The sequence below is a fragment of the Chelonoidis abingdonii genome, chromosome 3, assembly GCF_003597395.2.
Source record: "Chelonoidis abingdonii isolate Lonesome George chromosome 3, CheloAbing_2.0, whole genome shotgun sequence".
NCBI lineage: Eukaryota > Metazoa > Chordata > Testudines > Testudinidae > Chelonoidis > Chelonoidis abingdonii.
In genome coordinates this window covers 18,977,957-18,991,919 of record NC_133771.1, presented here as the reverse complement: position 1 = coordinate 18,991,919, position 13,963 = coordinate 18,977,957, and the positions used below count along the sequence as shown (strand labels likewise).

The 13,963-nt window shown below is 41.4% G+C and overlaps 1 protein-coding gene across 2 annotated transcripts in view; it reads left to right on the top strand.

Moving 5' to 3' along the window:
- The window catches only part of KLHL29 (kelch like family member 29), a 515,481-nt gene that overhangs the window by 447,737 nt on the left and 53,781 nt on the right, over positions 1 to 13,963 (top strand). The gene's annotated exons all lie outside the window — the stretch shown is intronic.

The following is a 13,963-nucleotide window of genomic DNA, read 5'->3' as shown; positions in this document are numbered from 1 at the left end:
ACTGTACCTTTACTGGGTATTCAGATACCTCCTCTGGTAGTATATAAATATTTATTAGGGTTAGCTTGTCTGCACTATTTGTCTGAGTTATGCAGTTGCCCTTAACTTGTGGAGTTAAATGTATTACCTTGCCTAGCACTATCTCCAGATAAGTGTCATAAATAGTGACTGGTTTTGAGGACAATAAAGGCAAAACATGGGCCTTGAGATAGACAAATCACATTGGTGACACTTAAAAACCTGCCACTCTTCTTAGATATAACTAAATAAGATTTGCAGTTAGCTGATCTTGGTAGCTAACTGTGGTAATAAGGGAATGTCCGAGTACCTAAATTAATTGTTGGTTTGAACCCCAACTTTACTATTGGGTCAGAATGTTCCCTCTTGCAGATGGGCTCTGTCCAAGCCCACCCAGAAGGGAGAATGCCTCCCCCATGGTATTGTCACTTCCCCAGTACCCTGCTGAGCTTCCATTTGGGGTGGGGCGGGGGAGAGAGAGGCCAAAGCAGGCGCTTGGCCATTTCTGGCTATCAGGCTCTGGGTTCTAGGCAGTCAGCCCTGGTGGTTGGAGTGGTGGTTGAGAACAGAGCCAAAGCTGGCCCATATATGTTGTTATGATTATCACAAAACGTTTATGTGGTGCCATTGATTTACTGAAATGGGCCCCTTCTCAGCTCCCACTGGCCCTGGGAAATGTGCAGTACTGTTAGTGTGTTTCTCTGCTTGTTTAAAGTTTGATGAAGACAGTCTGTTCTGAGCTGCTCCTGTATTGAAACAGAACTTAATGGAAACTATGGGATTATTCTCGAGGGCAGTAGTGGAAAGAACCTTGCAGAATGAATCTGTTTCTCTGTCACAAACAGAGGGTGTCAATCACCATGCAATCTAGGTTATGTTTTCAGGATTGCTGGTTTAAATATTTCTTTCTGCCTCCTGCTGTGCTGATGTTATGAATTTGTTTTTTAAGTGGTGGTTTTTGTTTTCCTTCTCACTGCTGCCACTGCTACCTCCTCTGCTTTCACTGTCATGTTGAAGCAATTGGAGTGGGGTTTTTTCCAAGTTACGTTCCTCTTCTGCTTCTGAAGTGCTTTCATAGCTTTATTTGTTTCTCCAAATTTCTCACTGTGGTGTTTGATTTCCTATGTTTTTCTTTCAATTTTTTATATGTATCTACAGGGAGATGAGTGTTTTGAATAAATTAATGTTAAAGGTACCAATAGCTGGCTGTTTCATGTCCAGTCCTATTGCTAAGCCCAGTTTTAAGGGTGGCAGGCTGGCTGCTCTGACTTTTTCTGACCTCTCTATATCCTGCTGTATTATATATAAGGCTGTTAGTCAGATGCTTATTTTCTGAAAGCAGAAGCTCTTGCTTTTTAGATTTACCATGAAACACCCTCTCATTAAAATTTTATAATGGCATCTACATTTTCAGAGCTCAGAAACAAATTGCTCTGGGATGGATATAAAGTCAGACTAACCAGTCTTCTGTCTGATAAAGATGATCTGTAGAAATTTTGATGACACCTCCTTCCAGCATGAGAAATATCGAGCCCAGTCCTACCAGATGGGCAGTCCCTGAATTCATTGGGAGTCCAAGGTGCTCAACACCTTGCAGAATCAGACCCACCATTTCTGCTGAATCTGTCAGGGCAATGCGTTGTGTGTACTGAATACTTCTCAGATTAGAATGGATATCTCAAGCTGTCTGGCTCATGACCCGGAGTGCCAACCACAGGGCAGACGGTTACAAACCAGGGCACAAATCCCAAACAGGTTGTTCACCACCCAAGCCTCGGGTAACAACTTCTGAAGCACTAAAACAGCCTTAACATGCAGTCTCAGACAGTCCCCTTGGACGCTCCAGTCTATCTTGCCACAGAGTTGAAGCTGATGGGACGAGTTCATGTGCACATTTCCTCTTCATTGAGGGTGACGAGGGCCAATAACAAAGTCTTTTGTCCTCTGATGTTCCACAGTGGTGTATTTGGTGTATATGAGCCTTTTTTTGTTGTTGTTGGGCAGAAGGAGATAATACCTCCTGTGGCAAGCTAATATTTCACACTTGGTAGTGCTTCTCTCTTGACTGGAAGTTTACGATTTCAGAGAAAACACTTTTATAGTTATAGAGCAAACACTTAAATATTATCTTATAACATGGGATACAGCTATTATAAGTGAGCTCAATACATGCAGCAACTTACAGGTCTAAACACTAAACATGTTTTTATGAATCTAATACAGGTTTTAACAATATTAACCCACAAGTGAGCCAGACTAATTCAGCTGTGTATTTGTCAGTGTTCAGTTGAAGCTTACCGGCTTAGCATGAGCTGGCACCTGGTCTGCCAGCATCACAGGATGCTGTAACTTAATTCAGGCTATAATGGGATTGATTCACCCAGGCTCTGTTGCTGCAGACCTTTTGGTGCAGGGAACCAGTGGGTGCAAAGCACCACAGCAACTGCTTCAGTAACCAGCCACCAAAGCCACAAAAGTGAGAGGATCCATGACCCGAGAGACTTGTTAATAGGCTGGTTCAGGGCAGCCCGCGGGCAGCCTCTGCTAGTGGGGGTCCTGTGGAGCTCCAGCTACAAATTAAAATTCCGCTGGAAGGTACAGTGCAACCCTCACTGCCGTCCTTGACCAAGGGTGAATCCTTGCAGGGGTACAGCTGGTCAGGGGTCTGCAGTTTAATGGTGGACAGTATGGAGGGCATGCTGTTTAAACCACTATATTCTATCATGTATTGTATATGGATGGTATGTCAGATGTGTGCATGAGGCTTTTTGAAAATACATTAAGACAAGGTCTTTGCCCAGAAGCGCTTGCTGTGTAATTCATAAAGTTGACATAGTGAGTAAAGGCATCGACGCATGGGAAGGCAGGTGTCATGGTTATAGAGTGAGCTGTGTTTTAGATCCATTTTTCTCCTTCTAAAGTGCATGGAACCCTGTGGATGAACCATTCTGAGCCTGGATCTCTGGGCTGCAATTCCCCTGTTTCCCAAGCATGTTAATCCTCTAGGCCCAGCTCTGTTTGGCACTTGTAAGCCCTTTTCCCTAGGGAGCTCAAAACAAAGCATTATTATTTACTCAGAGGTACATAACAGGCAGAGCAAAGAGTAATACAACAAAAGACCTATATGCCTGGTTCTTACCTGCACCTCATTCTTTCCTTGCAAGTGCTGGGTGAGTTCTACTTAGCCCAGACAGCCCTGCTCCTGGACTGAGGGGAGCAGGCTATCTGCTGCATCTTCTCCCTCTCTATGTGTCTCTGTCAGCATCTCCCCCGAGGCAGCTGCTGGCAGTCCACTCAAGCCCCCTTCCTTTCTAGGCTGGGGGGTCTTTAATGGTTTACTATCCCCTTCAAGCTTAGACTGATGGATGGAAATCATAAACCTAGCCAGAGTGGTTAAAGGCTGGCCCAGGGCATTCCCCAATTAATAGTTCTCTGCATTGTACCCTTAAGGAGCCTTATTTCTGTCATTGTCTTGTTCCTGTTTGTTCCCTCTTCCCCTTCCTCTTCCCCTTCCCTCCCCCCTCCGAACAGCCTCCTTTGATTGAACTCCATGCAGGCAGTCAGGATAATCTCAACTAGGTAAATTGAGATGATATTTATAAAAAAAAGAAAAAAAAATTACACATAGCTCTTCATTCTCCACAGCAGGGAGTAAGTAGGGTGACAGCTCCAGGGAGGAAAAGCTCTTTGGAAAGCTGCTATTGCTTGTGCACTACCTTGGTTGTAATCACCAGAGTTCTCATATTATGTTAGCTTCTTCAGGGGAGGTGTATTTTCAAAAGCACAAATGGGATTTAGTTCCCTGTTCTCACTGCAAGTGAATGAGGATTGGGTGCCTAACTGTTCTTTGTGCCACTGAAAATCTACTCCTTGGGTATCAAATTCTTTTTAGTGTTGTTAATCCTCTTAAAGCCAGGCTCAAAGTGGCAGTGGGGGGCTCCTGAATGGACATGGGCTGTGGAAAGCAAGGTGAAAGGATATACCCTCGCCAGTTTTAATTCTGTTAAGTGTGCCGTTTAGGAGTCTTACGGTGCTATATAAAAGAACTGTACTGCTTTACAGAAAACAGCATCTGAGATGTGCTGCAAAGGTAGGGTAACAGAGCTTTCAAAAGTCACTTATCCATCTACATAAGACACATAGTGAGCTCAAATAATGAAATATTTATTAAACTAATATTTGATAAATAACTGTACCCCAGTGCTTTGGAACGGAATGCCAACTGGATATGGCAACATTTACGTAACTCTTTCAGCCCTGCCAGTAATGCAGTTGCATAAAATCAGTCTAACTGAGAGAAATTACATCTGATGTCAGGTTCCTGAATGGTTAGGTAATTTCCTGTGGCAGTGAAAGCAGACCACTGGTTGTAGAGATTCCTTTTATTTGTCATTCAATGGAAATCCCACAATAGACTGACACAACTAGAAAAACTGGATTTGCTGGTTTTCTATTTATTTCTCTTCCAGACTGATTGAGCAGATGGTAAGGTTTATCGTGGTAGTTATTTCTTTTAACCTTAGTTTACCTCTGGGGAGATCATACAAAATACGTATTACATAATGCACTGTCATCTGAAAAGCATCATGGTATAGTGGTTGGAGCACAGGCAGGGCTTAGTGCCAGAAACTCTTGTGCTCTAATCCTAGTTTAGCCATAGTCTCACTGTGTGGCCTTGAGTAAGCCAGTTTACCTACCTCCACTTTCCTCTCTGTGAAATGTGTGTGTGTGTGTGGTGGGGGGGTGGTAGAATACCTATCACATAGAGTGTTAATTGGTTATACTAGATACTGGGCCAGATCCTCAGCTAGTGCAAAGTAATGTTGCTTGGCTAACAGTGAATAGATTTATGTCAATATACTCAAGTTGGAGATCTGGCCCAATATCTATTCAAGATCTAAAGTAGTAAATTTATTATCTGACCAGAGTGCCATGTTCTATGTCACCTTTCTCTGTGCTCCATACAGACCAGATAGTGTGCCCTTTTAAAAAAAACACTGTTTAACATCAAAATGTCCACTTATAAAATGAAATGTCTTACCCATAAAAAAATTAATGAGCTGTCTTTGAACTTGTGTCCTCAGAGCAAACTCTGTCTAAGTAGTATCTTCATGGCACCTGAGAACCAGAGATTTGTAGACAAATTGAAGGTAATTTAGAGAAGAACAAAACAAATGATTAAAGGAGTAGAGGAATTGATTTTGAAGGAAAGATTAAAAGGATTGAATATGCTTGACTTGGTCTAACAACAGCTAAAGGGGGATAACTGTCTGCAAGTATTTGAAGAGGAAAGGAGAGGAATTACCTAGGATGGTGCAAGGGAGCATAACTACTGCAGGGGCAATGGGATAAAATTGAGGCAAAGCAAATACAGGCTGAATGAACACCATGCACACCAGTAAGTTTAGTAGCTAGTAGAGATGGAAAGGGAAGACACTGCAGAGAAGGAAAAGTGGCATTATGTCAAATGTTATAAATGCCAGTGAACTACCTTTTGACAAGTATCAGAGGGGTAGCCATGTTAGTCTGGATCTGTAAAAGCAGCAAAGAATCTGTGGCACCTTATAGACTAACAGACATATTGGAGTTCTGTGCCTTTATTCATCACTACACAACTATTTCCAATTTGATTGAAATATATATCTCCAGATCAGTGGCAGGCACGTGATGGGCCCCGCATGCCGCCACAATTAACATATTAACATCACCCTACTACCGAAACTACCGACCGCTAATGCCTACCTTCATGCCTCGCAGCTGCCATCCGTCCGCGCATATCACACAGATACATCCCATGTTTTACAGCCAAAGCACTGAGGTATAAACCGCATCGTGCTCTAAACCCCTCAGACACGAGACCAACACCTACAAAATTCTCCACTCAAGCATTCTCAAAACGTACAATACCACACGAGGAAAATAAGGAAACAGATCGAAACCAAGCCCAAGCGTGGTCACGCCGAGAGCCTCCTACTAGCAAGAACAACCACAGAAAGAAACAACAGGACTCCACTGGCCATCACATATCAGTCCCCAGCTAAACCCCTCCAATGCATTTCGGGATCTAGCAATCCCATTCTTGGAAACGATCCCACAACTTTCACAGGCCTGGGTGGCAGGCAGTCTCGCGCCACAGAAAACCTGACAACCCTGAAATCATAATTTCACCAGTAACTGCCACACTGCACACATAGTAGCTCTAGCTTCAGGAACCAATGCCATGCAGGCTAAACCTCGATGCCACTACTGCCCACGGTATCCTAACACCAGCGACAACCATCACAGGACCTAACCAGATCAGCACACCTCATCATCAGTTCAATTCACACTGCACGTTCCACCAATGTAATAATACACCATTCATATGCCAGCAATGCCATCTGCCTATGTACATCGGCCAAACTGGACAGTCTCTACGGAAAAGGATAAATGGACACAAATCAGCTATTAGGAATGGCAATATACATAAAAACCTGTAGGAAACACCTTCAACCTCCCTGGCCACACATATAGCAGACCTTAAGGTGGCCATGCCTGCATGCAAAAAAACTTTCAGGACCAGACTTCAAAGAGTAAACTGCTGAGCTTCAGTCATCTGCCAAATTTTGACACCAGCCAGCTCAGGATTAAACAAAGACTGTGAATGGCTTGCCAACTACAAAATCCCAGTTTCTCCTCCCTTGGTTTTCACACCTCAACTGTTAGAACAGGGCCTCATCCTCCCTGACTGAACTAACCTCGTTATCTCTAGCTTACTTCTTGCTTGCATATATATACCTGCCCCTGGAAATTTCCACTACATGCATCCGACGAAGTGGGTATTCACCCATGAAAGCTCATGCTCCAATACATCTGCTAGTCTATAAGGTGCCACAGATTCTTTGCTGCTTTTACCTTTTGACAATTAAAGAGAATGACAATAAAATGATTTTGGTTAGGATGCAGAGAATGACAAAGAAGAGACAGTGCACTTCTGGAAGGAAGAAAAATGGGCAACTCTCAAGGTGTTTGGATACCATAGTCGTGGAGAATTTTAAATAACCAGATTACACATATAGTCAAACATGCAGCATCAGAAAGGTTCCATAGTTATGAAGAAGGCCAGCTTAATGATCCAGAAAGTATCAAATACACTGTGAATCTTTTCCTTAGCAATGGGCAGAAAATGATAGGAAAACTCAAAATGATGACATCCAGTACCAGGAAGCTACTTAAATTCATCATAGTAAGAAATGAATTCACTGAACAATGCAATTCACAGGTGTTAGGCTTCAGGAAGACAAATATGGGGTAAGTATGAAATGAAGGCTGGAATTTTCAAAAGAGCTGATAGGAGTTAGGCACCCAATTTCTTTTAAAATTTAATGAAATTTGAGTGCTTAGCACGTTTGGAAACCCCATCCCTAGTGACTACAATAATAGCAGAATGCATTGAAAGCCTCCCCTTTGGAAAGCAGAAGAGTCCTAATGGATGCTATAATTGCGGTGTAACAAACTCCAGTTTCTCTGAAAATGAAGAGTGCAAGGAATGAGATGCAATCATTGTGTCTTCACATAGTGACAGACTGCTCAGAGATCTGAAGTTTAAATAAGTCCTTTTCTAGGGGGCCAAACAAATAAGAATTCACAGAACCAATGCAGGCTTGGAGAGAGAAGAATAATAAGAGTGGAGGAAACAGAAGGGTGAGTTAATACTAGTCCCCGGGGTCCAGAGGAATAATAAAAAAATCATATCAAGAGAAGAAGTGATAAAAGAGAGAAAACAGGTCCACTAATTAATAAAGCAGGGTAAAGGTGGAGTTCTCGGTCACTCACTAATGGTAGTATACGGCACTCTTTTTTTTTTTTTAAAGGGATACTGTCAACTTGAAATCTTTTTTTTTTTTTTAAATTAAATAAACTAAAGTTGAAAGTAGCTTTGGGAGCTGCACCTGTCCTGAAATCCCCTCTCAGTTTTTTGTGGCTTTACCAACACATCTTCCTACTTTTAACAGTGTGTTTCTTTGTTCTATTGCTGAGGAAACTGAATGACTAAGGCCTCAATGCTGCAAACACATACACATGCAGAGTAGCTGTACAGGAGATTACTTGTATTGCACGTAGTCACACTTATGTCAGTGGCAGAATCATGAACTCCTGACTCCCAAGTCATCCAGTCCAAACGTTAGGCCACATTCCCTGCTTTTCTGAATGGAAAGGGAAATGAAGTTCAGGATTGCATTAGAAATAGGAAAAAAATCTTTTTATGTATATATCACTATGCTGTATGTGTCAGGAGTGCTCTTCCTTTTCAAAGCAAATTATAAACACCATTTAATCTTGACAACATGCCTTTGTGGTACATATGTGTGTGTACAGGCGTATACGTGGGTGTATATTTATAACCGGAACAAATGAAATGCCAATCACTGGCTGTTGTATCGTTTGTTACTTTCTGAGGACATTTATTTTGGTAGAATTTAGTCAGCAGAATAAGACGTTTGAGATAAGATTCTTTTATTAAAATGTCTGAGTGTGAAATAAATTCTGAGTATAATGAATTAATTATTCATCATCCTGTGTGCTTAAATATAACCTCATCACATTACATCTAGAAATACATGTTCACATGCTGCTCCGTGAACTGTTTGGAGAACAGGATAGCAGCTCCTTTTCTGCAACACTGATGACATTATGGTGTTTAGTCAGCTGTGCTGCCATAAAGATGTCATGTTAAAACTTCATTTCAAGAAGTGAGGCGGGTGCTATTTTCCTCTTGCTGTGCATGAGATTTCTACATGTAGCTCCCTCCCACTGAGTCACTGTGTGAGTCTGGGGCCTGGGAACCAGACTTCATTCCAAATATTCGTCTCATTATGTTATAAGATTTCCAGCTATAATGATACTCAAGCTTTATAGTTAGTGGATTTTCAGTTCAAAGAAATTGAACCAATGCAGACTAAATGGTAATAAATAGCAGACAAATGCTGTGCACACCAGAGAGCAGAGATTTGATTTGGACTTGTCCTAACACTTATAAATATGGAAGAGATTATTAGAAAGAACGCGTGCCCTTGAGGTACCCATGGGCAATATGCATTGAAGTGGTTGCCCTGATCACCAGGTAGCACTATGGTGCCTCAAAAACAAAGCTTTGCTTTGTTCTAGTGAAGCTTCGAATCAGCAACTGGTGCTACTGTCTCAAGAACTCTGTTTAAACTTTCCAAAAACAGCCAGTTCCCCATTGCTATTGCACTTGGATACCTGTAGTTTGCGAAGGCTTTTTGGTGTCCTGTAGGGAGTTCTAGTTCAGAAGATCATGGAGGATTTCCAGCAGCAGCAGGAAGGTGGGGACAGGACTCTTGCCTGGCACTAACCCACAGTGCCTTGTCTCTCTGCCACTGGAAACTTCTTGATTTCTAGCATTCATTGCCAGTGCAGCTCAACATGCAGTTCATCATCTGACCGCCAGTCCAGGAACTAAAGGATAACCTCTGCTTTCTAAAAAGGCGTGCCCCCTACAGGCAGGGCCGTCCTTAGGATTTATGGGGCCCCACGCAGTGTTATTAAACTGGTGCCCCTATGCCGGATGGCAGCCCAAGCTCACAGCCTGGTGGGGGAGGGGGAGGAGGGACGAGACAGCAAAGAATAATGAGATGCCCGGCCTGCCTCATGGTGGCGGAGAGTCACAGTTCGCCGCAGAGACTCCCACACCCTCTCCCTCATGCAGAATGGACATGAAGAAAGTACCTAATTAAAAGCACTAAAATTTGGGAAGAAAAAATGTCAGTCACAGGTTTTTTGATATGCCCTGAAGTTTGTCAGAGATTTATTTGCAAAAACTTCGTAGTAAGGGTGAGTCAGCTGTCCTGCTGAATACAACATTACATATAATGGAATACATGATGCAGCTCTTCTCTGTTTTACATTTTCTTAATCAGTATTTCTAAGCTGAATTTATATTTTAAATGTACTCAAACCTTAAGCCAGCATTCCAGATTACTACATATTTAACTCACTGAAACAAAGACATTATTTTAAATTAATCAGAGAGGTTTAGTGTGTTCATAACAATGTTCATTGCTTTTAGAAAAAGGGAACAGTAATTTACTTTGTGTGATCTCCATAACAAGAGACATGGTTATGAAATTTCACCAACTTTAAAAAAATATATTTCCAAAGATTTTAGGTATAACAAGGATTTTATGTCTTACTAAGGTACTGATTTTGCTGGAGGGTTCTTTTAAAACTAGTTCATCGGATAGTCAGAAGTAAAGAAAGGGAAACTCTTTGTCCAGCTATCTGGAAGGGAAGGACTGTTGTCCCTTTAAGGGCTCTCTTCAGTGGGGAGTAGGGGGAGAGGTGGTGAAGGGATGGACAGAAAGGACAGGAAGACTTGGAAGCACTTTTTTTTTTAACTATAGTAATTAAAATGTGTATTTTAGATAAGGGAGGTCTTTTGAAGGATTTATTTAAAAAACTGTATGTCTGAAGATCCACGCATTTAAGGCTAAAGATGATTGTGCATCTAAAACTCTATGCAAGCATTTTTTAGAAATGTGATTTTATAATCTTCACCAGCTCACTAATGAAATATTTTTAAAGCAAATTTTAAACTAAGGTCCTGTAGACTGACATGTTCTGTGTAAATATTACATTAATGCACAACTGTTTTTGTCAGTAAAGTCAGAAACTGACAGTATAAAAATTTATTTGGGCATAAGCTTTCGTGGACAGCTGATGAAATGGGTTCTAGCCCACAAAAGCTTATGCCCAAATAATTTGTTAGTCTCTGAGGTGCCACAAGGACTCGTCCTTGTTTTTGCTGGTACAGACTAACAGGACTACCACTCTGAAACCTGTCAGTATATACCTTGGGGTTGGCAAATGCCTGTTAAATGGCTTTATTACCCCTTGAATGTCTCTTTAACAGTTTCAATGTTGTGCTAATAGGTCTGGCAGGCTGGAGGTTTTTTCACTTTTAACTACTAGATTCCCTCCCAAGGAAGACTCACCAGGCTAGAGCAGCCATCTGTGGAAGCCTGCAGGAAGGGTCAGAACAGGGATAGGAAAAGAAGTGGGTGGACACTAAGACCCAGTGGTGTCCCAAATTTTCAGATGCCCTACGCAGCTGCCTATGTTGCCTATGCCTAAGGACTGCCCTGCCTACAGGTCTCAGTGTGTTATCGTTGGTGTAGCATTGCTGCCACCTCAGAGTCATCTCATATTTGTTTAACAGTACCGCTGAGTTTTTGCCGCAGCTGTCAGATTAGAATTTTTTATTTTGTCTCTAAAATCCAGTTGAATTTGAACCCAGTCTCAGTGTGAGAGGGCAGAGAAAACTTTTTAAGGCTGTGGTGTATTAATCTTCTTAGTCTCTCTGATGAATTGAATGTATTCCTAGTTTAGTTTTAAAATGTTAGAAAATAGTCTCTTAGAATTATGCATAAACAGCTGAAATAGCAGTTCGTTGGGCTAAAAACCTATCTTAATGTGGATAATCTTACTTCTGTATTTGTACTTCTAGCTAAAATATGTTTCTTTAGGGAGCTAGCACAAAGAGTCTTTTGTATGAAAGAATAGTAAAACAGAGAGAGAGAGATGAGCTATAAGACATCAGGGAAACATTATTTTGACCTCTCTGGGCATTACTTCAAAAATGTCAAAAATCTTGATAGCTTTCCAGTGTAATATTTAAAGAGCAGGAAATTTGATTCTGCAACAGTAAACATATTTCCTAAAACTAGCAGTATACTATTGTGACAATAGCCCAAGCAGAAGCACAGTGATAGTCATTTAAAGAATACCTATGAAGATTTTGCTAGCTTGGGGATTTCAGAGTAAAAAGCAGTTTTTTAAAATGTGATACTGAAGAGAGTTTTGAAAGTCAGATAGCATGCTAAAGCCCACTTTCTATAAACTGCTAATGATACAGATATAATTCCTAGGGGAAGAAAGGTCACAAAAAGTTTAATGAAGTAAACATCCTCATTCAGGCCAACAAGCAGAAATGTAAATAGCATTAAAATATTCTATGATCCAATTGGAGAGCTGTTCTGACTGCAGAGGTAGAGAAAACATATGCAGAAGTTAAGTGGATAAACTATATGCAGTTAGATATATGGATGAGACATCTCGAATCAGCAAGAAATAATCTTGATGGTACAACAGGCAGCACTATCACTCTGAGTCGGTACTGACCTAGTAATATTTTACACTTACATAACAATTTATATCTTCACTGTGCTATGAAAACTGTAACCAGTGAATATCCCATTGTAGTACTGGGGACTTTATGATGTCAGAGGTGCCATCCTTTCAGAGGAGATCTTAAACACACATCATGACCATGTGTGCGTATTAAAGGTCCCACAGGATAGGGCCATTAACCACAAAGGATTGGGCAAATTCCAGATTGGATTATTGTTTTCTGCCTAGTAGGAGCCCAGTGACATATGTGCACCACTGCTCAGTATGATCTGATTGGTATAACCCTAAGCTATCCCACTGCCTGCCACCTTATGGTTTGTTTCTCTCGCTCACTGTGTCACATCTAAATTTAGATTGTAAGCTCTATGGGGCAGGAACCCTGCTTGTTTTGCAACATAAAGGCATTTTGTCCTGGGTTTTATAAATCCTCGGGAATTCAGGCTATATGAAGAAGCTGCTGGCCAGCTGAGCTAATAAAATCGATAGCAGTCTGGCAAATGTATATGTGCCTCAGGAGCCACCCCACACCAAGTCTGTCTACTCCTTCCCTCATAGCCAGTCCCCCTTACTCGTGAGTTGTCAAGCCAGCTCTCCCTTCCCACCCCCATGGAGAGCAAACTCTACAAAGAGTCAGTGAGGGGGTCTAGCCTTTCATCCCCAACTGTCTGTGATTCTATAAGCCATATCCTCAGCTGGAATCAATCAGAATAGCTCCATTGATATCAATGGAGCCACACCAATTGAAGAGCTGTCCTGTCTGTTCCCATACTCATGCCTCATTCATTCTTCATATGGCAGTGATTGAATTTAAATGGTGAACTCCTTGAAGTAGAGCCTTCTCTAAACAATGGGCTAAATGCTCAAGGGTCTGAGACTTGGTCTGCCTTTTACCACCTGAAAAAATAAATTAACAGATTAATAGAATTTAAGGCCAGAAAAGACCATTATCATATCATAATTTAGTCTGACCTCCTGCATAGAATTACACCAAGTGACCTCCTGCATAGAATTACACCAACTGATTGCAGGCACAAATCTGAATATTTGCATCTCTGACTACCCAATTTGCACTTGCATTCAGAATGTGAGAAATGAATGCTCTAAAAAATATGTAGCCACAGTGGAATTACAGGCACAAACTGTAAGCCCATACTTGCAACCACAAAATTGGAGGCTGCTCTTTGAAACTTTTGCCGTGTACAATTTGAAAGATGCCCTTCGTGTTATTGTACTATTTTATTATTAATAATAATGATATTAATAATGTAAAGGGGAACCATATACGTTTTATATGTGTACAAGGAGCAGGGGAAGGAGAAAGAAAAGAAAGAAGCGCAAATAGGGTGGTAAGAAGCTTGAAATGCTTAATAGTGCTTATTCCAATCTTCAGTAAAAAGGATAATTTAATACAGTCATAGCTAATGAGCCTATGAAGCAGTCACAAGGCAGAATCAGAAAGGAAAAGGCTACAGAATCCCTAGACCACTTGGATGTACTTAACTCAGCAAAGCCAAATGAAACTCGCCATCCACTATAGTGCTTAAAGGAGCTAGTGCGAAAAGTCACTGGTTTATAAAAGCCTCTACCATCCTCTAGAGACAGTGAGATTATACATACCCTACAAATCCCTTGGTGAAAAACAATAAGATTACACATCCCCTTAATGCTGGCAGCGATGAACTGTATGCTCTCTTTCTCACACACACATACAGCTGTATTTCTGTAGCTGTTTGGGTGGGGAAAGAATAAGAGTGAA